Raw genomic sequence first — 21,190 nt, forward strand, 5'->3', positions numbered from 1 at the left:
CTTCATCCCTAGTTATTATTCTTTCGCTTCTTTGCGATCAAGCTTTCAATCCGTTTCTCAATCTTGTTTGTCTCTCCCCTTTATCCGTCTGTTTTCTTCCCCCCTCTCTCTTTCTTTCTCTCTCTCTCTCTCTCTCTCTCTCTCTCTCATCTTCCATTCCATGACCTCTGGATTTGTTTCTCTTCTTGCCTCCTTTCTCCTTCCTCCCTCCCTCCTCCTCCTTCTCCTCCTCGTCCTCTTCCTTCTCCCTTCTCCTGTCTTCGGTGGAAATCCTCCTCTTCCTCCTCCTCCTCGTCCTCTTTTCTCCCTTCTCCTGTCTTCGGTGGAAATCCTCCTCCTCCTCCTCCTCCTCTTCTTTCTCCCTTCTCCTGTCTTCGGTGGAAATCCTCCTCCTCCTCCTCTTCTTTCTCTCTTCTGTCTTCGGTGGAAATCCTATTTCTCTTCCTCTTCTTTCTTCTCCTGTCTTCGGTGGAAATCCTCTTCTTCCTCCTCCTCCTCCTCCTCCTCCTCTTCCTCTTCTTTCTCCCTTCTCCTGTCTTCGGTAGAAATTCTCTTCCTCCTCCTCCTCCTCCTCCTCTTCTTTCTCCCTTCGGTGGAAATCCTCCTCCTCTTCTTTCTCTCTTCTCCTGTCTTCGGTGGAAATCCTCCTCCTCTTCTTTCTCCCTACTCCTCTCTTCAGTGGAAATCCTCCTCCTCTTCTTTCACCCTTCTCCTGTCTTCGGTGGAAATCCTCCTCCTCCTCCTCTTCTTTCTCTCTTCTGTCTTTGGTGGAAATCCTATTTCTCTTCCTCTTCTTTCTTCTCCTGTCTTTGGTGGAAATCCTCTTCTTCCTCCTCCTCCTCTTCCTCTTCTTTCTCCCTTCTCCTGTCTTCGGTAGAAATTCTCTTCCTCCTCCTCCTCTTCTTTCTCCCTTCGGTGGAAATCCTCCTCCTTCTCCTCCTCTTCTTTCTCTCTTCTCCTGTCTTCGGTGGAAATCCTCCTCCTCTTCTTCTTCCTCCTCTTCTTTCTCCCTACTCCTCTCTTCAGTGGAAATCCTCCTCCTCTTCTTTCTCCCTTCTCCTGTCTTCGGTGGAAATCCTCCTCCTCCCCCTCCTCCTCCTTCTCTTATGTGCTTCATTCCTTATTCATTGTCTCTGTCTGCTTGCATCTCTTTGTCTCATCTCTCTGGTCTCTATCCGTTTATCTCTCCATACCTTTTGTGTCTTTTTCTCTCTACTCTCTTTCTGTCTGCCTGCTCCTCTCTTTCTAGCTCTTTTCTTTCTATGTTATCTCTCTCTCTCTCTCTTTCTCTCTACCAGCCTGTTCCACTCTCATCTTATTTTCTCTCCTTATATGCTTTTCTCTTTCTACGAGTATTACACCACATCAATACTCTCTCTTTAACTCTTTAACTCTCTTTTCCTCTTTCTCTTTATCTACTTTTCCTCTCTCCATTTCAACACACATATATATACCATCTCCCTCTCTGTTAATTCTGCCTCTCTTCTTGCTCTTTATCCTCTCTCTAATTTCTCTCTTTCTCTATCTCTCTTTACGGTAGATCACAGCCCCGCCCTATGTCGGCTTCTCCTCCTCATCCTCTCCCCGTCTCGCCCTGCCTCCTCAACGCCCTCTCCAGACACCCCCCTCCCCCTCCCTCCTCCCTACCTCTCTCTCTCTCTCCCGACACACTCCGTCCGCCTCCACCTTTCTCCCTCTCTCCCTCACGATCTCGCCACTGTGGTGTCTACTCAGTAAACTCGAGTATCTATATTTTTCATTTCCTGTTTTTTTGTTAACTCCAGATGATTTCATTCATCCATAAGGAGGACCTCAAGAAATAAAAAGAACAAGTAAATGAATAAATAGATAAAAAATATTAATTTTTAGTTTCTCGTCTTTATCTCTATTTTCTTTATTCCTCTCTGACCTCAGTGCCCCTTGGTCGTTTTCTCCCTCCTCGCTGTGTTTCAATATTCGTCGAATTCTTAATTCTTCTCTCCTTTTTTTTTTCTCTTTAATTTTCGTCTTCCCAAAACTAGTTTCGTTTCTCTCTTCTCTTCAGCCTGAATGATTAATTCTCTTATCTCTTTTATTTTCTCTCGTTAGGATTGCTCCCTCTCCTCTTTCGCCCTCTACCCAACCTGCCATTTTCTTTGCGCACTGCAAAGAAAATGTCTCCTTCACCTCCTCTCTTCCTCTTCCTCCTCCTCCTCTTCCACCTCCTTCTTGTACCGTACTTCTCTTCTTCCACCTACTCTTGTTGTAACCATATTACTTCTCCTCCTTCTTCTCTTCTTTTTCTTCCTCCTCCTCCTCTTCCTCCGTTTCTTCATCGTCCTCCTCCCTCTTCTTTAATTCCTCTTCCTCCTCCTCCCTTTCTTCCCCATTCCTTTCTCCTCCTACCCCCTCCCTCATCTCCTCGTCGTTCGTCCCCCTCCTTCTCCTCCTCTTCCTACTCCATCTTCTGTTACGAGGACGGCAGTTGAGGCCCACAGAGTCGTTCCTCCACAATGGGAGGAGATCAAGCTCGCGTGGAGGGCCACGATCCTCCATATGGAGGGGGACCTGGTGGAGGGCTGCTGTCTGCGGGTGGTCTACGCTTCAATGGGATGACGTCACATCAAACACTATTACGTCACCTTTCATGCGTTACGTCACTATTCAGGTACTACGTAATCGCTTATGTATGTCGTCACTGGTCAAGTGCTACGTCATAATATATTACGTCACTGTTCAAGAACTACGTCACCATTGATGTATGACGTCACAGGTCAAGTGTTACGTCATAATATATTACGTCACTGTTCAGGTACTACGTCATCATCCATACGTTGATACGTCAATGTTTATGTATTACGTCATTTACGCTATTCTTTGTTGTATTTAGTCAATGTTCCAGCCGAATGGGTGAGGTCAAGCTTACTCCACGACACGCTCAACTACGGCCGAAGCCGTGACCTTCGCCTTGGGTGCTCGGACAGCCTGAATAAGGGGGCCGTTACGGAAAGTGTTGGGAATCGACCCCAAGGGAACATGAGCTGTAGTGTAAGGCCCAGGTCCTGGTTTTGGGAAGAATGAAATGTCTAACTTATCTCCAAGACGACTTTCTTTAAACTTAATTCCAAGAGGGCTTCCTTTAACTCTTAGCTCCAAGACGCCTTCCTTTAACCTTCATGACGCCTTTCTTTAACTTAGCTCCAAAGATGACTTCCTTTAACTTAGCTCCAACACGCCTTCCTTTAACCTCCATGATGCCTTCCTTTAACTTAGCTCCAAGATGACTTCCTTTAACTTAGCTCCAAAGATGACTTCCTTTAACTTAGCTCCAACACGCCTTCTTTTAACTTAGCTCCAAGGCAACTTCCTATAACTTAGTTCCAAGACTCCTTCCTTTATCTTAACTCCAAGACACCTTCCTTTAACTTAGCTCCAAGGCAACTTCCTATAACTTAGTTCCAAAAGTCTTCCTTTCATTCCAAGACGCCTTCCTTTAAAACTTAGATCCAAGACGCCTTCCTTTAACTTAGCTCCATGACGCCTTCCTCTAACTTAGCTCCAAGACGCCTTCCTTTAACTTAGCTCCATGACGCCTTCCTGTGTCGTTAGAAGATGGACGTGTTCCAACCAAATCCACGCGATCTTATACAGCAAGAGAGAAGACTACAGGTGATTTTATTCAGCTGTGGAGATGATTGCAGGGGCCTTCGTCTTTTTACGAGGTTAAAATTTTAGCGAATATGTTTCAAGGCGTTGAAATGTTAGCGATATCTCACATCTTCGGTCATAATTGCTGGGCACTTAACTGGTTTTATTCTGGTGAACGCTACGCGATCTTACTCGTATGCAGTGCAGAGAAGAGGCGTCACCATTGTGGTACTGAGCAGATCTTCACAGGAACAACGGAAAGGCCAATCTACCTGTATTTAACGTCAATCTCAATCCTTAATTTACCGAGATCGCTCCCAGATTGGGAATCTCTGAGAGGTTTACATATTTAATCTCCTTTTCATCTTGAGCTCGTGTGATGATGGTCAGTCCACGATGTTTACATCAAGTGTTTGCGTTCGAGTCTGAGTCAGTGTTGTTCCGTCGTCGCTTCGTTTCAACGCTGCCTGTACCTTCGTTTCCCTGGACTACGGTGTCCCCTTGTTCAAATTAGGTACACAAAAAAATATCCCAAAACGTTTGTTTGTTTTAATGCTTAATATTGTGTAGTTTGTTTTTTTAATGTTTGGTTAGTTGTTGGATTTGTGCTACGCTTGCTTAAGAATTATTTTGTATTTAAGTCGTCGAATCCTCCCTACTTATCGATAGAATCCGAACGTGTTCCAGAGACGTGCCAGACGTACGATTACACAATTTAATTCATCTCTAGAGCTTCCAATCGCTATGGCGAATATTCTACGATATCCATACCACATATGAACATGATTTTATCAAATAATTACAAGTAATTTGTACTCTTAAAAGAATTAAAATATTTCACACCGTTTTTTTAAATGTCGGATGGAAAACGTATCGTACCGCGGCTTAGACCTGGGGAAAATGTCCTTGGTTGGGAGTATGTAGACAATCGGTAGTGAGAGCTAACAGAGGTGACTAGGATTTTGCGGGCGTCCTGTATCTCTCTCTTCCAGTCTCACACCGTAAGTTGATCTTGCATCCGTGTCCTTGTAATTATTAGCCATTTAGTGCTCTGTTGCCGAGACCACCTAGAGGTACGCAGGATGTTATTTTTTGTTTATGTTTAGGTCCGGATTGCCGCATACGAAAGCGGTTACATATGCAATTAACCGAGTGAAGAGGAACGTGGCAGTTCTCGATCTGTTTGAAAGGTATCGAGTAATTAAAACATCAACTGCATTACCTGTGATATTACCTGCAATTGAAAGCTCAACTGGGACAATACTTCTCCACCAAAGCATCTTTTCCAAAAATCAACCCCTCCCCCCCCCAAAAAAAAAAAAAAAAAAAATACATTACCTTTACCGGTCCATACACAGAAATACATCACAGGCCAAATATGACAAATTGAAAATTCGTATCTAACAAGAAACATTCTGTATTTAATCCAAATGGCATGACATTTGCCTTGTGACATTTTGAATTGTGTCTTCCTCCACGTTTCGAAACCTACGCTTACAAATATATATATATTTTTTTTTTTGCATGATTTAAATTTCGTTCCATGCACTCACCCTTCCCATCCCCAACTCCCACACCCTCCCACAAACGACGAGAGAATAATTACGAATATTTTGTGAATCCGACGGACAAACGTAAACAAAGGGAAGAAAATATTAAGTGATTTATTGCGAAATATGGGAGTGAATGGTATTCGATCCCTTTTGGATGGTATTCGAATGTGTTTATATTTCGAAAAACTATAAACACTTGGTGTTCAAGCTCTCCCCATGACGCCTCATTAAGGAATTTATTCTGGCGAATCTGTGGACGCGGCGCCAAAGCGCAAGATTGGCGCCAGACGATTTTATTCACGTTTATGGCGATATATGGCGAGCGACGACCTGAATAAAATCACCAGACGGCAGCCAGGGTACAAGGGAAAGTTCCACCCAGTACGGAAGGGTGTTTATTTTCTGTCATTAAAGTTTTAAGTATTGATCTGTGTACGCGTTTTGTGTGTACATTATGTGTTCGCATGTTTTGTGTGTGTGTGTGTGTGTGTGTGTGTGTGTGTGTGTGTGTGTGTGTATTGTGCATGTAATGAGTTACCGAGTACGTGCTCATTGTTCGAGTATTATGTTGACTTATGTGCAATGTAGTGTGTGTAATTAATTAGTGTGTATGTGTTGCGTGTAAGAGTACTGTGTGTGTGTGTGTGTATTGTGATCTGTGTATATGTTTTGTGACGTATTCAGGTACAACTCAATCGTCCCTACAATTCGAGGATCCCTCCCGAGCTGATCAGAATAGTCTGGCCTGCACAAAGACAATCAAGTGTGCCATCAGGTTTTGGCGGGGAAGAGCCGGGGGGGGGGCAGGCCGTCACAAAAGAAAATCGCCTAGCGTTCGCCTTAACAAAATCAATTAAGTCTGTCACTTTGTTCATAAAGGGTTCAACGACCCGCTAGTGATTCGTCAACTATTCCTCACTGCACTGACATCCCCCTCACTTGAATAAAATCACCTGACGACATAATAAAGCATACAAAGGTCACCCACCGCGGCCAGGGAGCAATCGTGGGGGTCTTCGACCTCTGGCAGACTGAACAAAGACAGGTCAAGTGAGGTCATCGAGCCGTTGACCTTCCTCCGCTTCAGTGTCGACGCCCCCGTCACGTGAATAAAATCGCCTGGCGCCAGCCAGCACAGTCTAAAGTACGTCAAGTTAAAATTGTCCTGACACCTGCATAGAGGTGCCCTGTTGCGCACAACCTACAATCTTTGACAACCTCATCGCTACCGAGGGACTGGGTAGAGGTTGTGGGGGTGTCACCGAGATGAATAAAATCGTCTAGCGACAGCCAGGATACGAGGAAAAGTGCCAACAGGTACGGAAGGGGGTCAGTGTGTTCCACGAAGAATAGAATATTTTTAACCTCTTTTCATTTAAACCAAAACTATTGATATTCTTACGAACACTATTTAGTTTGGCTTAAATGATATATGAAATATTCGTGCGGGGAATAATTGGAGCCAAATTATAGAGCATAGTAGTACAGTAGCATTGGTATGAATGCCACATTCACTATATTAAAAAAAAAAAAAAAAAAAAAAAAAAAAAAAAAAAAAAATCCCCCAATGCTTTAGCTGCTAGCGATTTGTACAATGATTCTGGGTGCCGTCAAGTGATTTTAATCAGCAGAAGGACCCCCCTAAACCCCCCAACCCCCTTACGCAGCGAAAGGGCTAGGCCGCTAGGGTCAACGTTTTGCAGCTCCTGGCTCTGCATGAGAAGACGAGAATGCCATATTTGGCACAGCGTTGGTTGTTTATGCAAAGTTGCGTCTTTGTTTACTCAGACGTCTGTGCACGCGCGTGCACACGCGGAGGCGACCTCAGGTTCGTGAACTCCTTCGATGACATTTCCTTCGAGAGATTTCGTTTTGGCTGGCGTCAAGCGATTTTATTCAGATAAAAGACAAAGCATCGTCCTGAAGGGAGGTCAGGTCCTGTTACAGCCTTGGATATTCTATCTCCTTTTTCTCCCTCCCCTTCTTTATCCTTCTCCTTTCTCTCTCTCTCTCTCTTTCTCTCTCTCTCTCTCCATTCTGTCTATTTTCTCTTTCCATTATTTCTCCTTTTCTCTCTTCATTCTCTCTCTCTCTCTCTCCTTTTTCTCCCTGCCCTTCTTTATCCCTCCACTTTCTCTCTCTCTTCAATCACTGTCTATTTTCTCTCTCCATTCTTTGTTCTTTTCTCTCTTCATTCTCTCTCTCCCCCTCTCTCTCTTTCTCTCCATCCTCTTATTCCTGACGCTGAGACAAAAAATAAAAACCGACTTGGGTTCAGCAAATCACAATCGCTTAAGGGTTTAAAGTTCGTCTGTACACACTTGGGGTTTAAAGTTCATGTTCACATCCGGCTTTTAAAGTTCGCTTGCACACTCGCGGGCATGACGTTTGTGTGTGTGTGTGTGTGTGTGTGTGTGTGTGTGTGTGTGTGTGTGTGTGTGTGTGTGTGTGTGTGTGTGTGTGTGTGTGATTCACCATGGTCTTTGGATCATGTGTTGGACGTGTGTGTGTGTGTGTGTGTGTGTGTGTGTGTGTGTGTGCTTGTGTGATTCACCATGGTCTTTGGATCGGATCACGTGTCGGACTCGTGTATATATGTGTGAGTGTGTGTGTGTGTGTGTGTGTGTGTGTACGTGTGTGTGCTTGTGTGACTCACCATGGTCTTTGGATCACGTGTCGGACTCGTGTATATATGTGTGAGTGTGTGTGTGTGTGTTTGTGTGATTCACCATGGTCTTTGGATCACGTGTCGGACTCGTGTATATATGTGCATGTGCTTGTGTGTGAGCTTTTGTGTGTGTGTGTGTGTGTGTGTGTGTGTCCACGCGCGTGCATGTGTGTGTGACCACGCCCCAGGCTTCCGCTATTTTTCTGAATGCCCATTGAACTCCATCATGAAACAGAGACCTTTTGATCCGTGGCGGACCGGTCCCCGCCCCACTCACTGAACAAATCATGTTATTGCACATCCACCAGTTGTTTCAATAACACGTGATTGTGGTTGCCGGGCTTCAAGTGGATTACCTGGTTGGCTGGCGATGGCTGGTGGATCGGCCACACACACACACACAAACACACACACACACATAAACACACACACACACACACACACATGTATACATGATTTGAGGTCTGTCGCCGCTTTCGAGCGTTGAGTGCGCGCGTTGCGTTCGTGTGTGTTATGCAAATACTTTGCGCGGAAGTTTTAAGCTTCCATGTGGGACTCGAACCGGGGACTCTGTGACTGCACCTTTCCTGACACGTTCTCAGGCAGGCACGTGTCATTCAGGCACTCTGACACAACACTGACACCCTGTCAGGTACAAAGCCTGACAGTCTCACCCAGCCCAGTGTGATAAGATCAGACACATACCTTAAGGTTAACCATACACCCTAAAAGGTCAAACACACATTCTAAGGTCAGATAGACACCCTAAAGTTACACATATATACTCTAAGGTCACACATGCACACACCCTTAAGATCTGACACACACCCTAACATCTCCACGCACCCTAGCATCTCCACACATCCTAGTATTTCCACACACCTTAACATCTCTACACACCCTAACATCTCGACACACCCTAGCATCTCGACACACCTAACATCTCCACGCACCCTAGCATCTTCACACACCGTGACATCTCCACACACCCTAGCATCTCTACAGACCCTAGCATCTCCACACACCCTGACATCTCCACACACCCTAGCATCTCCACACACCCTGACATCTCCACACACCCTACCATCTCCACACACCCTAGCTACACACACCCTGACATCTCCACGCACCCTAGCATCTCCACACACCCTAGCATCTCCACACATCCTAACATCGCACCCTAGCATCTCCACACATCCGAACATCTCCACACACCCTCAGGTAAGACACACCCTGTCAGCCACGCACCCTTGGGTCTGCCATACACCCTAAGGGCAGACACCCTAGGGGCAGACACATATCATTCCCTGAAGCCTGAAGTCTGAAGTGATCCTGTTCTAAGTCCGCCCCTGCCGCGCCGCCGTGTCCTGCGTGGGCGTCCCTCCTCTCAACTAAGTATATACATATACATATATAAAGGATTCCTTACTTGTGTATACATGGATGCACTTTAGGCCGCAATGGGGGAGGGAGGAAACGTACATTCTGTTTTGTTTACCCACTTATTCATTATGCGTTTATTTATTCATTTCTCCGTTGATATGTAAACAGGGTTGGTAGCCGAGCGAAAAAAATAAAGAAAATAAAAAAAATAAAAAATGAAAACAAATGAAAACGTCAAACAACGGTGACGTATGATCTAGAGGAAAGGGAGCTTATGATGTCAGGAAACGTGTGCAGTCACCTTTGCCCTGCGTGTTGTGTGTACATAGCTGTTGGGCTTGTGTACACGACGTAACGCATCCAAGCGGTGTTGGAGGAGGTGAGTGGTTGAGAGGCGTCACGCGTGACGTGACCCACGTGTGTACATGTGTATGTATGTGTTTGTGTACATGTGTGTACGGGTGTATATGTGTGTGTGTGTGTACAGGTGTGTACGGGTTTGTGTGCGTGTATGTACGGGTGTATATATATGTGTGTGTACGTGTTTGTGGGTGTGTACAGGTGAATATATGTGTGTACGTATTTGTGTGCGTGTGTGTACGGGGTATATATGTGTGTGTACGTGTTTGTGTGTGTACGTGTACGTGTTTGTGTGTACACGTGTGTGTGTGTGTGTGTACATGTGTGTACGTGTGTGTGTACGCGTGTATGTGTATATGTGTGTGTTTTTGAATAACATCGTTTGGCATCAGCCAGAAAGAAACACGGTAATCAAGTTTACTTATGTCGCGGTGACCTCACTTATTTTATTATGTCTAACGTCAGGCGATTCTAACAAGCTGAGGTGTCATACTTTAGTCATTTTATTATGTTCAGCGCCAGACGATTCCATTCATTCGCGCTCATGCGGGGTGTTCATCACGTGACGTGCATGGGCGCCTTTCTGTGACGTGCGCCAGGGCGTGGGCGGGTTGGGTTGGGCTGAACGCTCGGCTCTGCGTCACAAAGCGCACGTGTGTGTGTGTGTGTGTGTGTGTGTGTGTGTGTGTGTGTGTGTGTGTGTGTGTGTGTGTTTGTGTGTGTGTGTCTGTTTGTGTATGTGTTTATGTGTGTGTGTGTTTGTGTGCTTGTGTGTGCATGTGTTTGTGTGTGTGTGTGCTTGTGTGTGTGTGTGTGTGTGTGTGTGTGTGTGTTTGTGTGGGTATGTATGTGTGTGTATGTGTGTGTGTGTGTATGTGTGTTTGTGTGTGTGCATGTCCGTTTGTGTGTGCGTGTCTGTTTGTGTGTGTGTTTGTGCGTGTCTGTTTGTGTGTGTGCATGTCTGTGCGTGTGTGTGTGTGTGTGTGTGTGTGTGTGTGTGTGTGTGTGTGTGTGTGTGTGTGTGTGTGTCTGCGCGTGCACTTTCCTACTTCACTTAATTGCAGTATACAGTAAAGGAGCAATACTCGTGGAGTCCTGTCTCTTATTCTCCAATTTATCGCACCTAGCTTGAAATTCATGTATGTTTGTGTGTGCGTGTGTACGTGTGTACGTGTGTGTGTGCATGTGCGTGGAAACCGATGACTCACGGCGTCTCCACGTATTCGTATGACGTGTCCAGCATCACATACGACACACCTAACATCACGTGTGACGTGTGACGTAATCTTATGTGACACCAAACATCACGTGCATGTGCTCATGTGTGACGCATGTGAAGCATCACATACACCAGTTTATGTGACGTACCTAACGTCACATGTCACACTCTTGTGACGTCCCCCCCCAGCGTTACGTGCACATGACACAACGCGTCACATGGGCTCCTTTGTGTGACGCTACTCTGATGGTACTCGCTTTATCTTTCAAAAAATAATTTGATTACCTCTCCTCTCCTCTGTGCCAATTTATCTACTTTTCCTCTATACCTTCCTCTTTATTACCCTCTCCTCCTCTTCTTCCTCCTCCTCCTCTTCCTCCTCCTGTGTGTCTATTTTTATCAAATTCGATTTACTTGACCCCTCCTTCCCTTCTGCCAATATTTTTCCTACCTGTACTTTCCTTGCCTCTCCACCCCCAACTTTCCCCTCACTCTCTCCCCTCCCCCCCTCGCAGCCTTCACTCTCCCCCCTTTCTTTCCCCCCTTTTCTTCAACGTCGTTTCTTCAGTTTTCTTCTTAGTTTCCTCGTCTTCGTCTCTTTCTTGAGGTCACTTCTTGACCTTTGACCCTTGCTCCGTCCTGTTACCTTCCCTTCCTTTCCCCTTTCCCTCCTCTTCCTTCCCAACTTTCCCTTCCTCCACTCAGTCCTACTCCACTTCCCTCCACCCTCCTCCCTTCTTCCACATCTCTTTCCTCCCCCTCTCTCCTCTTCCACTCAACCTCATTTTCCTCGTGTGCATTTTCCATTTCCCCTCTCTTCATCTCCTTTCTTCTTCTTCCTCTTCCCCTCTTCCCCTTTAATCTCTCCTTTCACATCACCCGTTGTTCATACACTCCCCTCTTTCCCTTCCCCTCCCTTTCCTTCCTTCCTTTGCCTTAATCTCTTCCAGCCTGCTCTCCCCTCTTCGCTTATTTTTCCCCTTTTCTTTCCTCCCCTCTCTCTATTCTTCCCCTTTTCTCCGTCCTCCACCTTCTTTCTCCCCTCCTTTTTTCTCGTCCTCCTCCTCCTCCTTCTCCTCCCCTTCTCTCTCTTCTTTTCCCCCCACCCCATCCCTCCCCTTCTCCTCCTCCTCCTCTTCTCTCATGACCATTCCTCCTCTCCTCCTCCCCTCTCCCTCCCCCATCTCCCCTCTCCTCTCCTCCACCCCTCCCTACCCACCTCCTCCACTTGTCTTCTTCATTTCCGCCCCCTACGTCCCCATCTCCCTTTTCCTGCCCTTATCTTCTCCCCTCCTATCCTCCCCCCTTCCCCCCCTCTCAGCCCCCTTTCAATCTCCTGCCCCTCATCCCTCCTATCTTTCACTTCCTTTTCATGTGGGTTATCTGTGTGTGTGTGTGTATATATATATATATATATACATTTTAACAACCACATTGCACTTTAATTCTAAGCCACCAACATCGGGAGACCTAATAGAAGCCAACATGCAGAAATTGAAATGCGGTACTGCCAAGGACTCGAACCCAGCAATCACATGACAAGTGCCGTAGTAACATACCAACTACGCTATCAAGAGAGATGCATACATAAGAGAAATATAAAGGTACATGGAGAAGTACAGAGGCAGTGGTGAAGAAGAGACAGACAGAGAGAGAGAGAGAGAGAGAGAGAGAGAGAGAGAGAGAGAGAGAGGGAGACAGACAGAGGGAAAGAGAAAGGGAGAGAGACAGACAGAGGGAAAGAGAGAGGGAGAGAGAGAGCGGGAGAGAGCGGGAGAGAGAAGAGAGGGACAGAGAGAGAAAGAAAGAGGGAGAGATAAAGGAGAGAGAAAGGGAGGGAGAGAGAGAGGTAAAGAAGGAGAGGGAAAGGGTCAGAGAAAGAGAGAGAGAGAGAGAGAGGCAGGAAGGCTCGAGGGGGGCTTTAATAGTTGAGTTGTCGGGGCGCTGGACTGTTAAGTATGCAGTCATGCCGACCTCGGTTCGAGTCCCGCTCTCCTGGCATCGGATGTGGCGGAAAATTAGTTTGCTTGTTTCCTCATTTTATTTTGAAATTAATATATGGATTCGTGTATCCTGTGTGTGTGTGTGTATGTATATGTGTTTGTGTTTGTGTGTGTGTGTGTGTGTGTGTGTGTGTGTGTTTATGTGTGTGTATGTGTGTATCTGTGTGTGTATGTTACATGTATATACAGTATGTACGCTTGTCAAAACAATGGAATATGTTTGTATCCTGTGTGTGTGTGTGTGTGTGTGTGTGTGTGTGTGTGTGTGTGTGTGTGTGTGTGTGTGTGTGTGTGTGTGTGCGTGTGTTATATGAATATACAGTATGTACGCTTGTCAAAACAATGAAATATGTTTGCATCCTTTATGTGTGTGTACGTGTGCGTGTGTGTGTGTATGTTATATGTATATACAGTAAGTACGCTTGTCAAAACAATGAAATATGTTTGTATCCTGTGTGTGTGTGTGTGTGTGTGTGTGTGTGTGTGTGTGTGTGTGTGTGTGCGTGTGTTATATGTATATACAGTATGTACGCTTGTCAAAACAATGAAATATGTTTGTATATGTACATGTATATATTACTTTATGACGCGCGCGGGTGTGTAACATACATATATGCATATACGGACACACAATACGCGATCAGCTCGTAAGGTCGGAAATGTGTGGCGATGTATTGATTTTTCATTTCTATTTCATTTCCTCGTTATTCTCTCTTCGCTTCTTCCTTCCTCCCTTCATCTCCTCTTTTCTCTTTATTCCCTTTCTCTCATAGGTTATCTTCCTTTTCTTCCTCTCTCTCTCTCTTTTTTGTCTCCCAATTTCTTGTTTTCTTATTGCTTTCCTTGTTCTTCTTCTCTTCTGGTTCTTTCCTCCCCTTCCTCCTCCTCCTCCTCCTCCTCCTCCCATCTCCTCCTCCTCCTCCTCTTTTCTCCCCTCATCGTTTCCCCTTTCCTTTCTTCCTTTACTCTCGTTCATTCGATTTCTCCTCTTCTCTCTTCCTCTCCCTTCCCCTCTCTCTTCTTCATCTCTTCCTTTTGCCTCTCTTTACCATCTACTCTCCTCTCCTTCCACGCCTCTTCAACTTTTTTATCTTGCTATGCTATTTTCTACTTCCTCCCCTTCCAGCTTCCACCTCCTCTCGCCTTCTCTTTTTCTTTCTCTCATTTTTCTTCATTTTTCTTGATTCTCTTTTTATCGTTGCTTTTCTGTTTCAGCCCCGCCCTTCCTTCTTCCGTTCTCTCCTCCTCCTCCTCCTTCTCCTCCTCCTCCTCCTCCCTCTTCTACTTTCCTTCTTTTCTTTGAATTTAATTTTCTTCATCTCTTTCTTACTCTCCATTGTTACACTCTAACATCTTTTCATTCACCATTGTCCTCTTTTTTTTCTCATTTTCTATCTCCCTCTCTTCCTCTTCTTCCTCCTTCCCTTCCTCTTTCCTCTCCCCCTCTTCCCCCTTCCTTCGCCTTCCCTTCGTCTTTCTTCTTATTCCTTCCTTCTCTATCGTTTCGTCTTCCCCTTACATCATCTCCTTCCACCTCGTCTACCTCTCCTTCTCCTTCTTCCTCTTCCGCCTCCTCTTCCCCTCCCACCTCCTCTTTCTTCTCTTATTTCACGCCTCTCTTTTACCTTCTCGCTCTTCCAACTCTTACCTCCTCTCTTTCCTCTCTTTCCCTCGTCCTTTCTTCTTCACCTTTTCATTCTCACCTTCCTCTCCTTTCTCTCTTCCGTCGTGGATCCGATTATATCTGTCTGCCTGACCGGGGGTTGGGGGGAGGGGGGAGACGACGGGGGGAGGGAGGTTAATGAGAAATTGCAAATAAATCGGCGAAGAACAAGCCAAACCCTTTCGTACCCGGCGGCACTTTATCTTTCACCAAGTCAGTCGCCAGCCTATTCTATTCGTCCCAGTGGAACTCAAACCCTCGCTAGTGACTACGGGGGTTACATCCCGGTTAGCCTACTGGGTGGGAATTCCCCCTACCCCCCCCCCCGTTTATGCTTGTTGCCCCCCCTCCCCCGGGGGGTTTCTGGGATTAATTTCCCGTCCCCGGTAGCCAAGGATTTACAATTGAATTTGTTTACTAAAAGAGACAGAGAGAAAAATAGAGAGAACAGGAAAGAGGAGAGCTTCCACCAGGAGACACTGGTCTGTGAGGTATACACAAAAAAAGAAAAAGAAAAAAAATCCCCCACCAATACGGTGACGTCAAACGATTTTATTCAGCCGACTGGAAGGGTGGAGAGCCGGACCCAGTTCGAATCCTGAAATCCGACCCTCAGCTGAATAAAATCTGGTGGGTGCCCACAAAAAGCACTAATTAGGACGTCACCTAATTGAAAGCAGGTTAATGCACATTACAAGTATGTGTGTGTATGTTAATTAGTTTTTAAAACTCGCCATTAAAATGCTCTGGGAGGCTCGTCCCTCCCGGTGATAGACATGTGAGGGAGGGGGAAGGGGGGGAGAGCGGCGGGGGGAAGGAGGGGAAGAGAGGAGAGTGGGGGTGGGGGAGAAAGATTCTTTGTTCTAATTGATTTCTTTTCCAACTACTCTCCCTAAGAGGTCGTTTCTCCTTTCATCACGGTAACGATCTTGATATATTTTCTTCTGGCTAAGGACAAGCGATTTTATTAGGAGATGAGGTTAGGGGGAGGGGGGGGTGTTCTCTGACCTCAAAGGGGTCCCGGTCCATGAAGCCTACCTTCCCCGAACGTTACATCGCCTCCACGTCACCCACAAACGTTTGGAACGTTTACCACTGCTCCAGATCGCTTGGTGTAAGCCAGAATAGAATGAATGAAGAGTGACATCGTGGTATAGTGACACTATTCTGATCCCCTCAACAAGGGGAGACCATTCCCCTCAACAAGGGGAGACCCTTTCCCTCAACAAGGGGAGACCCTTTCCCTCAACAAGGGGAGACCCTTTCCCTCAACAAGGGGAGACCCTTCCCCTCAACAAGGGGAGACCCTTCCCCTCAACAAGGGGAGACCCTTCCCCTCAACAAGGGGAGACCCTTCCCCTCAACAAGGGGAGACCCTTTCCCTCAACAAGGGGAGACCCTTCCCCTCAACAAGGGGAGACCCTTCCCCTCAACAAGGGGAGACCCTTTCCCTCAACAAGGGAAGACCCTTCCCCTCAACAAGGGGAGACTTTTCCTCTCAACAAGGGGAGACCCTTCCCCTCAACAAGGGAAGACCCTCTCGACAAGGGGAGACCCTTTCCCTCAACACGGGGAGACCCTTCCCCTCAACAAGGTGAGACTCTTCCCCTCAACATGGGAAGACCCTTCCCCTCAACAAGGGGAGACCCTTCCCCTCAACAAGGGGAGACCCTTCCCCTCAACAAGGGGAGACCCTTCCCCTCAACAAGGGGAGACCCTTCCCCTCAACAAGGGGAGACCCTTCCCCTCAACAAGGGGAGACCCTTCCCCTCAACAAAGGGAGATCCTTCCCCTCAACAAGGGGAGATCCTTCCCCTCAACAAAGGGAGATCCTTCCCCTCAACAAGGGGCGACCCTTTCCCTCAACAAGGGGAGACCCTTCCCCTCAACAAGGGGAGACCCTTCCCCTCAACAAGGGGAGACCCTTCCCCTCAACAAGGGGAGACCCTTTCCCTCAACAAGGGAAGACCCTTCCCCTCAACAAGGGGAGACCTTTCCCCTAAACAAGGGGAGACCTTTCCCTTCAACAAGGGGAGACCTTTCCCCTCACCATACAAATAAAATAGACGTTTGTCCGAAAAAAAAAATTGAGCTGTCGTATCATCATAAGAACATAAGAATGAGACTGCAAAAGACCATGAGGCCTACACTAGGCAGTTCCACACCTGTCATCCCCATCCATAAAGCTGTCTAACCGTTTCTTAAAACAACCGATACTAAGCCTTATTCCATTCGTTAACTACCCTATTAGTAAACCAGTTCTTGCCTATTTCCTTCTTAAACCTAATTTTGTTCAATTTAGGACATCCAGGATAATCCAGTACTTGTCTTAAACTAGCTTTAGTTAACGGAGGAGTGGGCCTTCAGTCGAACAGGGTCAAGATTTGTTTCTGGTTATTGTCGGTTAAGTAGGTCCGATTTCGATCCCCAACAGCTGTCCGAGTACAAAGGGCAAAGGTGGTGGTTTTGGTTACAGCAAAGCGTCTACAGCCTTTGTCTACCTTCGTTGCCCCTCAAAAAATAAATAAATAGAAAATAAATAGATAAATAAATAAATAATAAACAAATAAAAATAAATAAATAAATAATAATTTCTTTCATATAGAAAAATATCTTTAATATATATTTTTTTCTAATAAAGGAGAGGCTTTAACTCTAGCACCCACTATAGAAAAGGGCCACAAGTATACAAATACAATAATAATATTTATAATAATAATGATTATAGTAACAACAATGATGATAATAATAATAAATAATAATTCTCACTTTACGTACATCGACGTCATTACAATTGACTTCCGGTGTCTCCCGGCTCATCCTGATTACCTCCCCCCCCACCACTTAGCCCCCCACCTCCACCACGGGGGGTGGGGGGATAATTACCCGCTCGATGAGAACCCATACAATTCCCATACATCTCCCCTTCCTTCCCTTTACTTCCCGTCACTCCCTTCCCTACTTCTCTCCCTCACTCCCTCCCCTTCACTCCCCTACCTCTCTCCCTCACTCCCTCCCCTTCTTCTCTCCCTCACTCCCTCCCCTTCACTCCCCTACTTCTCTTCCTCACTTCCTCCCCTTCACTCCCCTACTTCTCTCCCTCACTCCCTCTCCCACTTCTCTCCCTCACTCACTCCCCTTCACTTCCCTACTTCTCTCCCTCACTCCCTCCTCTTCACTCCCCTACTTCTCTCCCTCACACCCTCCCCTTCACTCCCCTACTTTTGTCTCTCACTCCCCTACTTCTCTCCCTCACTCCCTCCCCTTCACTCCCCTACTTCTCACCCTCACACCCTCCCCTCCACTCCCCTACTTTTCTCCCTCCCTCACTCCCCTTCACTCCCCTACTTCTCTCCCTCACTCTCTCCCCTTCACTCCTCTACTTCTCTCCCTCACTCACTCCCCTTCACTACCCTACTTCTCTTATTCTAATTCCTCTCCCTCACTCCCCTACTCCTCTTCCTCACTCCCTCCCCTTCACTCCCCTACTTCTCTCCCTCACTCCCCTACTTCTCTTCCTTTAATTCCTCTCCCTCACTCACTCCCCGCTCTCTCTTACTCACCACCACTAATTACTCTCTTTTCTGTTGGTCATTCTCTTTTCATTGCCTCTTGCTCTTTCCTACTCCCCCTCCACCCCTCCACCTCTCCCTTCCCTCTTCTCTATCCTCCATCTTCCTTCCTATCCTTCCCCAACATCTTCGCCATTCCTCATTATGTGTGTAGAATTCCTGCACTCTCTCCTTACTTTCGTCTTCCTTCTCTTCCTCCTCCTCTTCTTCAAATTCTTCCTCCTCCTCCCCCTCTTTACGTCCTCCTCTTCCACTTCTTCAATTTCCTCTTCCTTCTCCTCCCCATCTCTTTGTCCTCCTTCTCCTCTTCTTTTTCTTCTTTAATTTCTTCCTCCTCCTCCTCCTCCCTATCTCTTCGTCCTCCTTCTCCTCCTCTTCTTCTTCAATTTCCTCTTCCTTCTCCCCATCTCTTCGTCCTCTTTCTCATCTTCTTCTTCTTTAATTTCCTCCTCCTCCTCCTCCTCCCTATCTCTTCGTCCTCTTTCTCCTCCTCTTCTTCAATTTCCTCTTCCTTTTCCCCATCTCTTCGTCCTCATTCTCATTTTCTTCTTCTTTAATTTCTTCTTCCTCCTCCCTTTCTCTTCGTCCTCCTTCTCCTCCTCCTCTTCCTCTTCCTTCTCCCCATCTCTTCGTCCTCCTTCTCTTACCCTTCCCTCTTCGTTTCGCTTCCTCCTCCTATTTTCCTTTTCCCTCGTTCTTCTCCTTTTCTTTCACTATTTTGGGGTTCTGGATCTCTTGGCTGAAAGAACGGAGGGATGAATAAGTGTAGGACCCTCCTATTCTTCATCATCTTTTTCGTTTTCATATATATATATTTTTTAACTTCCTTTTCCTCTCCTTAGACTTCTTCTACTCTCTACTTCCTCTACTCTCTACTTCCTCTTCCTTCTTGTCCTCTCTGTCTTCTTTGTTTCATTCTCTTCTTCTTCACCTCCGACCTCTTCATCTTATTTGCTCTTCGCGTCACCTTCAAGGTGAGGGTGGAGGAGGAGGTGAGGGTGGAGGAGGAGGAGGTGGAAGAGGAGGAGGAGGAGGTGGAAGAGGAGGTTCCACCTAGTCTTAACGATTGACGGCTTTGCAAAGGCCTCAGGGTATGCTAGGTCACACTCCTCCATGAAGGTAACTCCTTAAATCCTCCCTCTCCTCCACACTCCTGGAACCTCCTCCACATTCCCTCTGGGACCTCCTCCACACACCTCCTGGATCTTCACTCCACTCCTGGACCTCCAATCCGCTCCTCCTCCTCCTCCTCCTCCTCATCTCACTTCCTCCACTTCTCTTGGTTCACTTCTTGTTTCCTTTCTCCATTCTCCACTTGTTCATTTTCTTATTTTTCGCTCTCTCTCCATTATTTTCTTTCTCCTCCACCTCCTCCCTCCCTCCATCCCCCCCTCCTCCTCGTTGTTCTGTGACACACTGACATAATCTTTATGTCACAATCTCTCTTCTTTGTTTCTCATCTTTTTAACTTTATTCTAGCTCTACTCCCCTCCCCCCCAAAAAAAATTCCTTCCTTTCCGCTTCCGCCTTCTCACAAGGGAAGGAATTCTTCTTGGCGAATGAAATCGCCTGACGAAAGAAACGTAGTACGACAGGGTCCCCCTTCCCCCCCAAGTGGTAAGGCACTACTGCCAGCTCCTCAATATAGTCCTACAGTCGGCTTATTGCATCAGATGTGGCAACACTGTGTTTGTGTACATTGAAGTATCACAACATGAAGGGCCATTGTGACGAAGTAGCAGTTCCCCCCCGATTCATTCACGCTTTAATAAAATCGTCTGGCGACAGAGCGGAAGCGGTTGATAAAGAGCAAATAATCACCCGGAGTGTGTTCGTCAGAACAGGCATTTCTCTGCGTCTTCTTATCTCTCGTTATCTTTCCTTCTCCCTCCTCCTTTCCCTCTTTCTTGTAATTTCATCATCTTTTGTTGATTCGCTTTGACCCCCTCCGTGGAAGGCCTCTCTCATTATTTCTTTTTCTTCTTTGGCTTCTTCGTCTCCTTCTTCCTCTTCTTCTTTTTCTTCACCTTCGTCGTCTTCGTCTTTTTCTTCTTTGGCATCTTCGTCTTCTTCTTCTTATCTTCGTCTTGCTTTGTCTTCGTTTTTGTCTTTTTCTTAGTCTTCTTGGTCTTCGTCTTTTAGTCTGCATCTTGTTCCTCGCCCTCTTCCTTTCCTCTTCCATTTCTTTTCTTTTCGTCTTATTGCTTTCTGACCTTTTCTATTCCTTCCTTTTCCAACTCTTTGAATCTCTCTCTCTCTCCCTCTCTCTCTCTCTCTCCCTACATATCCCATCCCTTTCAGTCTCTCTTCCTTTCCCTCTCCAACTCATCCCTTCCCTGTCCTAATACTACCACTCCTCTTCCTCTCCTCCTCTCCCCCCTTCCCCTCCTCCTTCTCCTCACTCCTCCCTTCCCCTCCTCCTCCTTCACTTCCCCTAACTCCTGTATTCATTCAGTGCACCAACAAACACCAACTGTTGACTTATTTTCTTTTCACTCTCAGCTCTGATGCGGGACTTGCTCAAGAGTTCTGAAAGGTCCTACTTGCGCCACACTCTTGTTCTTTTAGTATAGTACCGTAGGGCCATTGTACTGGAAGTATAGTGCCACAGTACTCGTGCTATAGTACTGCCAACATGGTGGTACCGCGTTGGTACCATAGTACCGTTGTTCTGGTGTTATAGTGATGTTGTTGTAGCACCCCAAGGACCTTATCGGAACTATAACACGAACATCATTGTGATATGGTTTAATATCACAAACTCCTCCCATCGGAAGGCTAAGACAGTGCCCCTTACAGAGGACTCTGTAACATGAAATTTAATGAACCATCCCCTTAGTTCAACTTCGCCGGTGGCAGGATTCGAACCGCCCTAACCCGCTCAGCCAGCGAGCATCCATGAACACCATTGTATGGAAACTATAAGACCATACTTTTGGCATCATATCAAAAGAGCGCCAGTAAAATTACTGTACTGACACGATAGAGGTCATACTATTAGTATTATAGTTCAGTACTACGGACACCTAGAGAGAGGGGGAGGGAGAGAAACGAAGATAGAGAAAACATAATAATACTGACAGCATATTACCATTGTACTGACACCATATTACAAATGTACTGACACCGTAAAACCCTACCA

At 46.4% G+C, this 21,190-nt stretch overlaps 1 protein-coding gene across 2 annotated transcripts in view; it reads left to right on the forward strand.

The window, feature by feature from the left end:
* The first annotated feature begins 4,553 nt into the window (after positions 1 to 4,553).
* LOC143033287 (uncharacterized) overlaps positions 4,554 to 21,190 on the forward strand; it is a 149,510-nt gene continuing 132,873 nt past the window's right edge. The window contains exon 1 of one of the 2 annotated variants that reach the window (XM_076198551.1): positions 4,554 to 4,700. The gene's annotated coding sequence lies outside the window, so the exon portion shown is untranslated. The remainder of the gene's footprint in view (positions 4,701 to 21,190) is intronic. The other variant, XM_076198552.1, reaches the window with a different exon arrangement.

Source organism: Oratosquilla oratoria, chromosome 15 (genome assembly GCF_046742065.1).
Source record: "Oratosquilla oratoria isolate Oo_2021 chromosome 15, ASM4674206v1, whole genome shotgun sequence".
Classification (NCBI taxonomy): Eukaryota; Metazoa; Arthropoda; class Malacostraca; order Stomatopoda; family Squillidae; genus Oratosquilla; species Oratosquilla oratoria.